At 43.2% G+C, this 12,499-nt stretch overlaps 1 protein-coding gene across 5 annotated transcripts in view; it reads left to right on the top strand.

Annotated features, from left to right (window-relative positions):
- ENTPD6 (ectonucleoside triphosphate diphosphohydrolase 6) overlaps positions 1 to 12,499 on the top strand; it is a 115,495-nt gene that overhangs the window by 90,014 nt on the left and 12,982 nt on the right. The window lies entirely within an intron of this gene.

Here is a 12,499-nt window from a genome sequence, read left to right as displayed (position 1 = left end):
AGAGTGTACCTAGGAAAAGGCAGCATCTTAAACACTGCAGTGAGCACTAGAACACCAATACATACATTGTAAAACTAAACAAGCCAGATCCCGCACAGTCAATTGATCCTGTAGTCAATGCCAACTGAAAACTATGTTCTTTTCATGCACACAGAACAGAGATACACCCTCGCCCAATATGGAATAATCACAAACTAAAAATAGAAATATGTAGACAAAAGTTAAACTGAACCGCCAAGAAACCAGACCCTGGATAAAATGCAACATCACAAAAACAGTAACACATGTCCTCTAATACAGTGCAAAATATAAAGACAGTAGATGTAAATTTGAAAAAACTGATGCATAACAATTGCCACTTTACAAATTAACAAATAAAAATAAAACAAATAATGATAAATAAAAAAATACCATTTTATTGGACTAATCCCCGTAAGCTCGGTCCCCATCCCCGCAAACCACCTGATTCCATCCACACAAGCCTTGAATTGTTTATATTAAAGTATAAAAAGAAACAATATTCTGTACAATTGTCAATTTATAAATTAGCGTCTTCTCCCCACTCTCTCTTCCCCATTTCCCTTCAGCGTCCTCAGCCCACTCTCTCTCCACTTTCCTTCAGCGCACGCACATAAAACAAGCAAATAATTTATATCATTTTCATTCTATTCATTCATAGAAATTAAAGTCTAAATAATGCCAGTCACATAACAAAACATGATTTCACAAAAATAATTCCCTGCACAGTCAAGCCTGCAAGGATTACTAGATGTCTTTCAGCAGCTCCCCTCCCTCCCTTACCCAAGTCAAAATGATCTACCAACAATAAAATTTTAAAAACACAAAGCACGCTGTACGCAGAGAAAATGTTAATTATCATTTATATTCCGCGGGTTTTCAAAGAGGTCAAGGCAGATGACTTTATTCAATGTCACCTCAGTAACAACTATACAAAAATAGACAAATATTCCCCCTCCCTTTTTAGTAAAACGCGATAGCGGTTTTTAGCGCAGGGAGCTGTGCTGAATGCCCCACGCTGCTCTCAACGCTCATAGGCTCCCTGCGCTAAAAAACACTATTGCGGTTTAGTAAAAGGGGGCTATAGTGCAAAATATAGACAGCATATATAAATTCTCAAAGCAGACACATTTTGATCACTAAATTGAAAATAAAATCATTTTTCCTACCTTTGGTAATTTCATCAGTCTTGGGTTGCACTTTATTCTTCTGACTGTGCATCCAATATTTCTTTCCTTCTTTCAGCCTCCTGTATGCTTCCTCTCCTCCAGACCTCATTCCCTCCCCAAACTTTTTCTTTGTTTCACCCTGCCCCTTCTTTCTTTTTCTCTCTCTCCATACCCCCTTTCTTTCTGTATGTTTGTTTTTCTCTCTCTCCGTGCCCCATTTTTCTTTGTTTCACCCTGCCCCCTTTCTTTCTTTTTGGCTTCCTGTCCCCTCCTTTCTTTCTTTCTCCCTGCCCTCCCCTATGCCAACACCATTGGGAAAATGCTGCCAGCGCCACTGGGGAATAGGCTGCCACTGCCGCCATCGGGAACAGGCCGGTGCCGAGTTCGCCCTGCTTCTCTTCCCCGCGGGACCAACCAACTCTCTCCTCCCGACGTCAATTCTAATGTCGGAGAGGACGTTCTAGGCTAGCCAGGCAGCGATTGGCTGGCCCAGAACGTCCTCTCCGACGTCAGAATTGACGCGAGTGGCGAGAGTTGGTCGGCCCCACAGGAAAAAGCAGGGAGAACTTGGCGCCGGCCTGTTCCCGATGGCATCGGTGGCACTCAAGTGGCTAAAGAGCCGCAGTTTGCCGGCCTAGGGAGAACACTGGAGGGTGGCCGCTGTGCACCCCCTTGGGACGTAAACCTGGGGCGGGGCGGACTGCCCCCCCTTCCCCACCTTGGTATGCCACTATCTGTACCTCACTCCCTCCCTATGACCAAAAATTCTCCTTTCTTCTATTCCCCGTGTACACAACCATCTCTTTCCCTCCCTTCCTCTCTCCCAAGTCCATGCCTTCTGTGTCCAAAAAACACATTCCCTCCCCCACCTCAGCATCTCTTTTCCTCCCTTCCTCTCTCCCAAGTTCATGCCTTCTATGTCCAAAAACCCATTCCCTCCCCCACCTCAGCATCTCTTTCCCTCCCTTCCTCTCTCCCAAGTCCATGCCTTCTGTGTCCAAAAACCCATTCCATCCCCCACCTCAACATCTCTTTCCCTCCCTTCCTCTCTCCCAAGTTCATGCCTTGTGTCCAAAACGCACTCCCTCCCCCCTTTTGTGTTCCGTGTTTGCCTCCAAGCCCATCTTTGCAACTTTCTCAGCAAAACGGAGCTCGAGCTGAGAGGCTTGTCTCCTGTTTCCTTCCTGTCCTGCCGCGCACAAATAGCCGACCGGAAGTATTCTCTGACATCAGCGCTGACGTCGGAGGGCAGGCTTTGCTTAAGCCCTCCGACGTCAGCGCTGACATTGGGGAACACTTTCGATTGGCTATATGTGAGCGGCAGGGCAGGTAGGAACAGAAGACGAGCCTCGCAGCTCGAGATGTATTTAACTCTGTGGGTCCCCCGTCCAGCTCTCTCCTGTGCACCCCCTTGGGGCGTGCACCTGGGGCGGTTCTCCCCCCCCCCCCTAAGTACGCCACTGGGAGGGTGCTCTGTAAGCTTAAACTGCAGTAAGCTATCTAGACAGCCTGCAGATTGGATCAGGTCTCTGGGATCGGGAGCCATCTCTCCTTTGGTTTGTCCGCAAAGGGGTAGTGTGCAGGCTGCTGCGGTTCCATGCACGTACGCCGGGATTGGATCCGGATCAAGTGTCTTCCTTAATTTCCCTGAGGGGTCCTGGTGGTCGTGATCTGTGGTGACAGGGAAGGTGAGGCGGAGCTGAAAAAGCCAGTTTAATCAGCTCCTGAGGTACTGATCTCCTTACTTGTACTGTGTATTGCAGGCTGCCATAGACATTCTTTGCAGCATAGGTCTCTGTGGTGTCTGTGACTCACAGAGTTTACCAATTTTGGGGGGTGCTGAAATCGGGGTATGGTTTCCCTGTATGCCCTGGTCCCCCCCTGTAAAATTGTAAAATCACTGTTTTTCATGTTTCCCTGTATTTTTCCCGGGCCTTTTTAATGCAAAATCGGCACCCGCAGCGGCCATCTTGGATTTTCTTCAAAGTTTTTAAAAGTATATTTTTTGGACTTAGAAGCTTTGTTTTTGCTCCAAACTTCACAGATGGCTGCCTCAGGACAGGATGGCATGGATTCATGCTGTAAATGCAGCGGATGGCTGATGGATTCGCAGCCGCGTATCATGTTCACTGAGGCTATGGTGCACCGGTTATTGAACCTGGCGGCCATAGAGCCTGTCTCAAGGGAAGACTTGGACTCCAGGAGATACTCGATTTACTTCATCGTGCCAAAGAAAGACTGAAGATTGCTCACCGATTCTGGACCTGAAAGCCAGTAAACGCCTTCCTGCGAGATCTGCGTTTCCGGATGGAAATGTTGCATTCTGTAATGGCAGCAGTGGCGCCCAGGGAGTTTTTGGATTTCTTGGATCTCATGGCAGTGTACCTCCACATCCCAATATTTCCGGATCATCGGAGGTTCCTGAGGTTTCATGTTCTTGGTAGGCATTTCCAGTTCGCAGCACTACCTTCGGTTTGGCATCGGCACCCAGATAATTCTCCAAAGACATGGTGGTGATGGCTGCTCATCTGCGATCACTGGGTGTGCTTGTACATTCTTACCTCAATGACTGGCTGATCAGAACTCCCTCGAGGGTGCAGGGCCACTTGGCGGTTCGCCAAGTAGTGTCGTTGCTGGAAAGTCTCGGATGAGTGATTTAATCTGAAGAAGAGTTGTCTCGAGCTGCCGAAGGACTTGGAGTACCTGGGAGTCTGGTTCCATGCAGGAATGAACCGGGTATTTCTTCCAGAATCCAGAAAACTCAAACTCAGAAGTGCAATTTGGGACATGTTTGTGGTCCCAGCACCAATGGTCTGGCAGTATCTTCAGGTGTCATGTCTCTTGGTGGTGACCATAGATGTGATTCCGTAGGTGAGAGCTTGCCTATGTCTTATTCAGTTATCCCTTCTGATGCGGTGGAATCCCCAGAGATGTGCTGGGGGTGAAGCTGCTTTGGTTGGCTGTGTTGCACAGCAGTATGCTGTGGTGGTTGAACCCGGTCACTCTGAACAAAGAGCTCCCTCTATGGATCTTGGATTGGGTGATCCTGACTATGGACGCGAGTCTCTCTGGCTGTGGAGCAGTTTGCATGTCTGTACTGGTCCAGGGCACTTGGATGGTGAGGGAGAGCAAGTGGCCGATCAATCAACTGGAGGTGCAAGCGATTTGGATAGCTCTGCTGAGATTTCAAGGGAGTCTCCACCGGAAGGCCGTCCGTGTGTTCTCGGACAATGCGACAGCTGTTGCCTATGTGAACCATCAAGGGAGCATGAGGAGTCCCCCGCTGGGCTTGGAGGCTCAGATGCTCTTTGCTTGGGCGGAGCGTCATCTGTTGGCTTTGTCCATGGCTCATGTGGCTGGCGTAGACAATGTTCAGGCAGACTTTCTCAGTCGTCAGACTCTGGACAAAGGAGAATGATCCCTGTCTGGGCTAGTGTTCGAGGCCATAGTGCACCGCTGGGGTCGTCCCATCTTTGATCTGATGGCGTCTTCAAAGCACAGGAAGGGCAGATAGGTTCTTCAGCCGCCGATGAGAGGTCGGCAGCGAAGGAATCGATGCTCTGGTTCAGTCTTGGTCCGAAAGGGAAGTTCTATACATCTTTCCCCCGTGGCCCATGATAAGGCGCATGTTGCATCGTGTGTCCTCTCACAGGGATCTTGTGATACTTGTGGCTCCGGTCTGGCCCTGAAGACCTTGGTTCGCAGATCTTGTGAGGTTGAGCTCGGAGAGGGGTTTGCGTCTTCCTTGTAGTTGGAGGTTACTCACACAGGGCCCGATTGCACTTCAAGATCCGGCCCGCTTTGGTCTCATGGCCTGGCGCTTGAGCGAGTGGCCTTGAAGGCCAGGGGTTATTCCTCTGCGGTTTTCACCACGCTCCTTCAGAGCAAATGGAAATCAACCGTATCGGTCTATGTGAAAGCCTGGAGGTGCTTTCAGGCCTGGTGTGCGGGGGTTCAGGTGGACCCTTTGGTCCATCAGTGGCTCATGTTCTGGACTTCCTGCAGGCTGGCCTCAGAAAGGGTTTGGCAGTCTCTTCGCTCCTTGTCCAGATTGCGGGACTTTCCTGTTTAGGTCCCTCTTCTTTCAGGGGTTCTCTGGCATCTCACCCGGACGTTGTCCAGTTCTTAAGGGGAGCTGGGAGGCTATGGCCACCCTGTCTGATGTGGCATCTGAATTTGGTCCTACGCTCCCTGACTCATCCGCACTATGAACCACTGGATGGCATCTCTTTGAAAGAACTTGCCATTATGACTGTTTTTCTTGTGGCCAAGGTACCTGGCTGTGAATATAAGCCAGACAAGCACAGGAAAAGTCTCCACTTGAAGGAACACTATCATTCTGAGGAATGCCTGAGATTAGTACTATGAAATCACTGGTTTGAGCACCTATTTAGTTTGGTGGATTTCAATTTTGTATGTCTATTAATGGTCACTGAAACACTTATTAGGGTGTTTACTATTATTATTATTATTTGCAAGCACAAGATGTACACCTGTGACGGTGCTAAAGAGGCTTGAGATAGAGACTCTTATATACAGGTTTTCCTCTGGTTTTTCTGAGTCCTGATAGCTTCTACTCTTGCACTGAGGGTACAGCTATACACAAAAAAAATTATTTTTTAGATTAAGATACAGGGGCTTTTGACCCCGGTTGGCTACACAACCTTGTTACCCACTATTCTAAATTGGAAGAGAGGGATCGTTTGTTTTACTGATTACTCACCCTCTAGGATTTTTGCATTGGTATGGTATCAAATTTCTATTTGGCCATGGTTCCTTGTGTTTGATGTTCTCATGAGCAGAATTGACTAGTAGCGGGAATTCCCGCACCCTTTTCTCGTTTCCTGTTTACACTAGATATCAATCACTGGCTTTTCGACAAACTGAGCATGACAGGAAGCTACCAGGCAGATAGCCTAGAGGGGATGAAACAAGTTTTATTAGCCCTGCAGCTGAGGCTAAAGAGGATGCAAGATCCCACAAGTTCAGTCTCCAGAGGAAATTTACAAGAAGGAAGATTAGCAGAGGTAAGAAACCTAATCTTTCATTCACTGATTTTATTGCTCTGGACCTTTTAGATTGTAACTGCTTTGTCAGGTTGGTTGATAAAACACAGATTAAAAGTGAATCCTATAAAATCAGAGGCACTAATATAATTTGTAAACTACTTTTGATTGTACCATAGAAAGGTGGTATATTAATATGACCCTTAACTTTACTATGAATAACACTTGAGGGAATGTCCCCTCCACCATGTTGCTGCAGCTCTCTGTTCTGGATTTCTGTGAAGGAATCATTGTAGATATTGGTTTTAACTTTTGATTCCCAACTTCTTTTCAAATTAGAGTTCCTGATTTACTATTCAATGTAAACCACTTAGGCAGTGGTGTACCTAGCATATGTGACACCCAGGGCCCATCATTTTTTGACACCCCCCCCCATCTATATGAAAAATATGATTTTTAGTAACAATCCACATATCGCACAAGTGTGTACCTACGAAAAGGCAGCATCTTAAACACTGCAGTGAGTACTAGAACACCAACACATACATTGTAAAACTAAACAAGCCAGATCCTGCACAGTCAATTGATTCTGCAGTCAATACCAACTGAAAACTATGTTCTTTTCATACACACAGAACATAGATACACCCTCGCCCAATATGGAATAATCACAAATTAAAAATAGAAATATGTAGACAAAAGTTAAACTGAACCGCCAAGAAACCAGACTCTGCATACAATGCAACACCACAAAAACAGTAACACATGTCCTCTAATACTGTGCAAAATATAAAGACAGTAGATGTAAATTTGAAAAAACTGATACATAACAATCACCACTTTACAAATTGACAAATAAAAATAAAAAAAATAATGAGAAATAAGAAAATACCATTTTATTGGACTAATCCCCGTAAGCTCGGTCCCAATCCCCCGCAAACCACCTGATTCCATCCACACAAGTCTTGAATTGTTTTATATTGAACTTATACTAAAGTATAAAAAGAAACAATATTCTGTACAATTGTCAATTTATAAATCAGCGTCTTCTCCCCACTCTCTCTTCCCCATTTCCCTTCAGCGTCCTCAGCCCACTCTCTCTCCACTTTCCTTCAGCGCACACACATAAAAACAATCATTTTCATTCTATTCATTCATAGAAATTAAAGTCTAAATAATGCCAGTCACATAACAAAACATGATTTTACAAAAATAATTCTCTGCACAGTCAAGCCTGCAAAGATTACTAGATGTCTTTCAGCAGCTCCCCTCCCTCCCCCTTACCTTCGTGGCCAAGTCAAAATGATCTACCAACAATAAAATTTTAAAAACACAAAGCACACTGTACGCAGAGAAAATGTTAATTATCATTTATATTCCGAGGGTTTTCAAAGAGGTTAAGGCAGATGACTTTATGCAATGTCACCTCAGTAACAACTATACAGAAATAGACAAATATACCCCCTCCCTTTTTACTAAACCGTGATAACGGTTTTTAGCGCAGGGAGCTGCGCTGAATGCCCTACACTGCTCACAATGCTCATAGGCTCCCTGCGCTAAAAAACGCTATTACGGTTTAGTAAAAGGGGGCCATAGTGCAAAATATAGACAGCATATATAAATTCTCAAAACGGACACATTTTGATCACTAAATTGAAAATAAAATCATTTTTCCTACCTTTGTTTGGTAATTTCATCAGTCTCTGGTTGCACTTTATTCTTCGGACTGAGCATCCAATATTTCTTCCCTTCTTTCAGCCTCCTGTATGCTTCCTCTCCTCCAGACCTCATTTCCTCCCCAAACTTTTTCTTTCTTTCATCCTGCCCTCTTCTTTCTTTCTTTCTGTCTGTCTTTCTCTCTCTCTCTCTTTGTGCCCCATTTCTTTCTTTGTTTCACCCTGCCCCCTTCTTTCTTTCTCTCTCCATGCCCTCTTTCTTTCTCTCTGTCTGTCTTTCTCTCTCTCTCTTCATGCCCCATTTTTTCTTTTTCTTTGTTTCACCCTGCCCCCTTTCTTTCTGGCAATTCTAAAGTTGGAGAGGACGTTCCGGGCCAGCCAGGCAGTGATTGGCTGGCACAGAACGTCCTCTCCGACTTCAGAATTGAAGTTGGGCGGCGAGAGTTGGTCGGCCCAGCGGGGAAGAGAAGCAGGGCGAACTCGGAGCTGGCCTGTTCCCGATGGCGGCAGTGGCAGCCTATTCCCCAGCGGCGGAGGGGAGGGAGAAAGAAAGAAACAGGGGTTGGGGGCGGGGACAGGGCACCCAGGGCGGACCGCCTCCCTTTGGTACACCACTGCACTTAGGATATAGGCGGTATATATATATATATATATATATATATATATATATATATATATATATATATATATATATATATATATATATATATAAATAATTTCTCTCTAAAAGTCATCTGATTAGATTATTGCCCTCTTTTAAAGGAGAAAGACCTTCCGCAATTGATGCACATGTAAACCATATCCCAGAAATGCTCTTTCTGTGGACATTGTAGTCTATATTTTCTGCAGTGCTATAGCTTATCTGCAGTAAAATATTACTATAAAGCAGTAGTCTCAAACTCAAACCCTTTGGAGGGCCACATTTTGGATTTATAGGTACTTGGAGGGCCGCAGAAAAAATAGTTAGTCTTATTAAAGAAATGACAATTTTAACTGTTAAAGGAAAGATTTATAAACTATAAAGTGTTTTGCATCATGCAAAATTGTCATTTCTTTAATAAGACATTAACTATTTTTTCTGCGGCCCTCCAAATACCCTATTTCTGTGGCCCTCACAGTTAAAGTTTAATATCTTTCCTTTCTCAAAACTGACACATTTCAATCACTATGTTGAAAATAATATCATTTTCCCTACCTTTGTTGTCTGTTGACTTTATTTTTCTGTGCTTTTAACTGTTTCCAGGGCCTTCTTGTCCTTTGAGTGTTTTTCTCTCCATGTTCACTTTTTGTCTTGCATCCTTCTTGGGCATTAACTTAACATTCAATTTTTTCTTTTTTCTTCTCAAAATCTACTTTTCCATGTCTTACCTTCCCTTCCTATCTCTCTCTCCTTCCCTCCCTATTTCCATGATCTGACATCTCTCTCCTTCCTTCCCTCCCCTCCATGGTCTGGTATCTCCTTTCCTTTCCCTCCCTCCCATGGACTTGGCATCTCTTGTTCCTCTCCTGTCCCTTGTCTTCCTTCTCCCTCCTTCCCTCTCTCTCCCCAATTGGGTGCAGCAGCATTTATCTTCCCCTTTCCCTGTGCAGCAGCAGCAGCATTTCTCTTCCCCCTTCCCTGTGCAGTAGCAGCAGCATTTCTCTTCCCTCCCCCTTTCCTGTGCAGCAGCGGCAGCATTTTTCTTCCTGTTTTAGTTTCTGGCCAGCTCCCTTGCTGCACTTGTTTTTCCTTCAAAGCCGGTGGCGGTGGCGGCTCCTCGCACGATCTGTGCCAACATTGGAAGCCTTCTCTCAATGCAGGTACGGATCATGCAAGGAGCCGCCATTGCCTTGAAGGAAAAAGAGTGCAGGAAGGGAGCCGGCCAGAAACTAAACACGGATCATCGCGCCAGACCATGGGCTGCAAAGCAGTACCTGGGGTGCCGCATGTGTCCCGTGGGCCACAAGTTTGAGACCACTGCCATAAAGTGTTTGTTGTGCTTATAGGTTTGACCATATAACACTGCTTTTGGTGAGTCATTGGCTACTTATAAAATACAGGATTTGATTCAACCTTCTGACTAAAGTATTTAATTTGCTGATAATTAATGCCCCTGTGTATTTTGATTAGGGTTGTACCGAATATTCATATTTGATTTGACCCCCAAATAGTGCCTCAAATACATTATTCATTTTTGGCCAAATAGCGATTTAAATTCAAATATGAATAATCTGGGGCTCGACTACTGTGCTAAATCCTACTGAAATAAACACTTGATCTCTGGTTTCACATTGCTGCTTTATTTATGTTAAAGGTCAATGCCCATAATTCGTATTTAGCTGACTAATATTGTTTCGTTATTAATGGGACTTGTATACTGCCACTCAAAGTGGTTTACATACAGGTTCTTCAACCATTTTCCTTGTCTGTCCCAGTGGACTCAGAATCTATCTAATATATCTGGGGCAGTGTAGGATTAAGTGATACAGGGAGAAGTGCAAGGTTTGAATCCAAAACCTCAAGCTGCTGAGGCTGTAGCTCTGACCACTACACCACACACTCCTCCTATTTGGCCAAATATTAAAATATACTATTTGATACAGCTAATTTTGACTTCAATAGTTTATACTATTACTTTTATATTTTGCTTTCATACAAAGCAGATTGCAACAGTATATTCATAATTAAAACAGTAACTTAACATTCATAATACCACACACATCACAATAAAACTTCATCATTACATAACATAACAAAAGTTTTCTTTATAACTTCTTGGATGTTGTTGTTTCTAATGATAACCTGTCATCAGTGCCATCCCTGGTCAGGATTTGTTTGGTTATTTTTTAGTTACCAAGGTCCTCTCTTATGAAATTCTGTGTTGGGTGAACTAAGAAGGAATATCGCATACTCCTTGTTTCAGATACAATTTGGTGGGGGCAGTTAACAAACTGCGTTAGAGCTTTGTCATATTCCATTGCAAAAAGAACATAAGTCCTGAACTTGTGAGTGGTGAAATGCAGAAGGCATCATCTGCTTTTTCAACTCCACCTTCCTGCATCACTGGGCACTGCCCTGTCTCCTCAGTTTTATCCTTGTGCAAGCAAGTTGAAAAGGTGGCATCTTTTCATCTGCTCTGTTTAAATTTCTTTTTTTTAATATTTTTTCACCTCATCCACAACACCGCAACCAGACATAGGAAAACTCACACCCCATTCTCATACCCCCCAATTAAGGAGTCAAACAGAAAAAACTATATGATGGCCTCCTGGCCACTCAAGCAGCCAAACTAGACAACCAAATCGCCAATCTACTGATGGCATTCCTCAACTACAAGACTTTTAGAAAATAAATAAATAAAACTCTGAAAAAAGAAATAATACCGCAAGGCTCAAACTCCACCTCTCATTAAAGCCAACTACCACAAACAAACAACCTTACCCATTTCTCACTCTTTTTGAAAATGACCAATTTTTTTTTTTTTGTAAGTTCTTGTTGTAATACATCTTGGATAATTCTTTTGTAATCCGCCTTGAACTGGAAGATAATGGTGGAATAGAAATCCCTAATGTAATGTAATATTTGTTACAACAATAACAAAATCAGGAAAAGCATATAAAAAAAACAGTTCAAAAGGAAAAAGACAACTTAAAATTCAAATTAAGACTCATGCCAAGTCCACATTAACAAAGGCGGCTCAGTAGAAAAGTATAATGAAGGAAAACTTATATAGGAAACAGTTTGCAGTCATCCTTGACATGCAATGTGACCCAATTCATTATGTCCTTAACTTTCTTCAACAATAATATTAGTATCTGAAACTTTCAGTGTAACCTTATCAATCAAAAAATTCTCCAACTGTGACGGTCAACAAAAACAAATTTATCAGCCTTATAGTTTACCACACACTTGCAAGGGAATTAAAAAAAAAAAGTAGCTCCCACAGCTATAACCTTAGGTTTAAGCTGAAGAAACTGTTTCCTCCTATGTTGTGTCTGTCTGGACACATCAGGAAAAATCATTAGTTGTTGTCCACAGAACAATGCTTGTTTGTTCGCAAAGTACAATTTAAGCATAAGTTGTTTTACAATTTCTGTTTTAAATGACACCAACAAGGTTGCTCGTTTAGTAATCAAATCCTTAGAAGATTCAAGAAACTGGGAAATATTTAAACTATCTGGAGACACAATCCTATCCAATTCTCCTTCTTCCCCAGTTTCTTTAGTACTCCTGGGGATGTAATATAAGTTATCAGGAGTAAATGATTCCACTTGAGTATATTGTAAAACATCCCTCATATACATCTTCAGGAGTTCCAAAGGTGCCAAGTAATGTGATATAGGAAAATTCAGAAATCTGAGATTTTTTGCTCTAGCCAAATTCTCCATCTTTTCCATATGATTATATAAAGATAAGTAATCTTTAATATTAGAAATAGTGTTTTTTTTGCAAAACATCCACAGAATTATCTACTTTATCTAAACGAGAAGTAAGTAAAGATGACTTATTTTGTTGCTTGTTAACTTTAACTGTTACATCAGATGAAAATTGACAGAGATTAGTAACTGTGCTCTGTAATGAGGACTCTATCCTATTCACAACCAGCCAGACATCATTAAGAGAAATTACTTTGTCCTTGGGTACAGAGTC

The sequence above is a fragment of the Geotrypetes seraphini genome, chromosome 3 (assembly GCF_902459505.1).
Source record: "Geotrypetes seraphini chromosome 3, aGeoSer1.1, whole genome shotgun sequence".
Lineage (NCBI taxonomy): Eukaryota > Metazoa > Chordata > Amphibia > Gymnophiona > Dermophiidae > Geotrypetes > Geotrypetes seraphini.
This window is presented reverse-complemented; position numbering and strand designations above follow the sequence as displayed.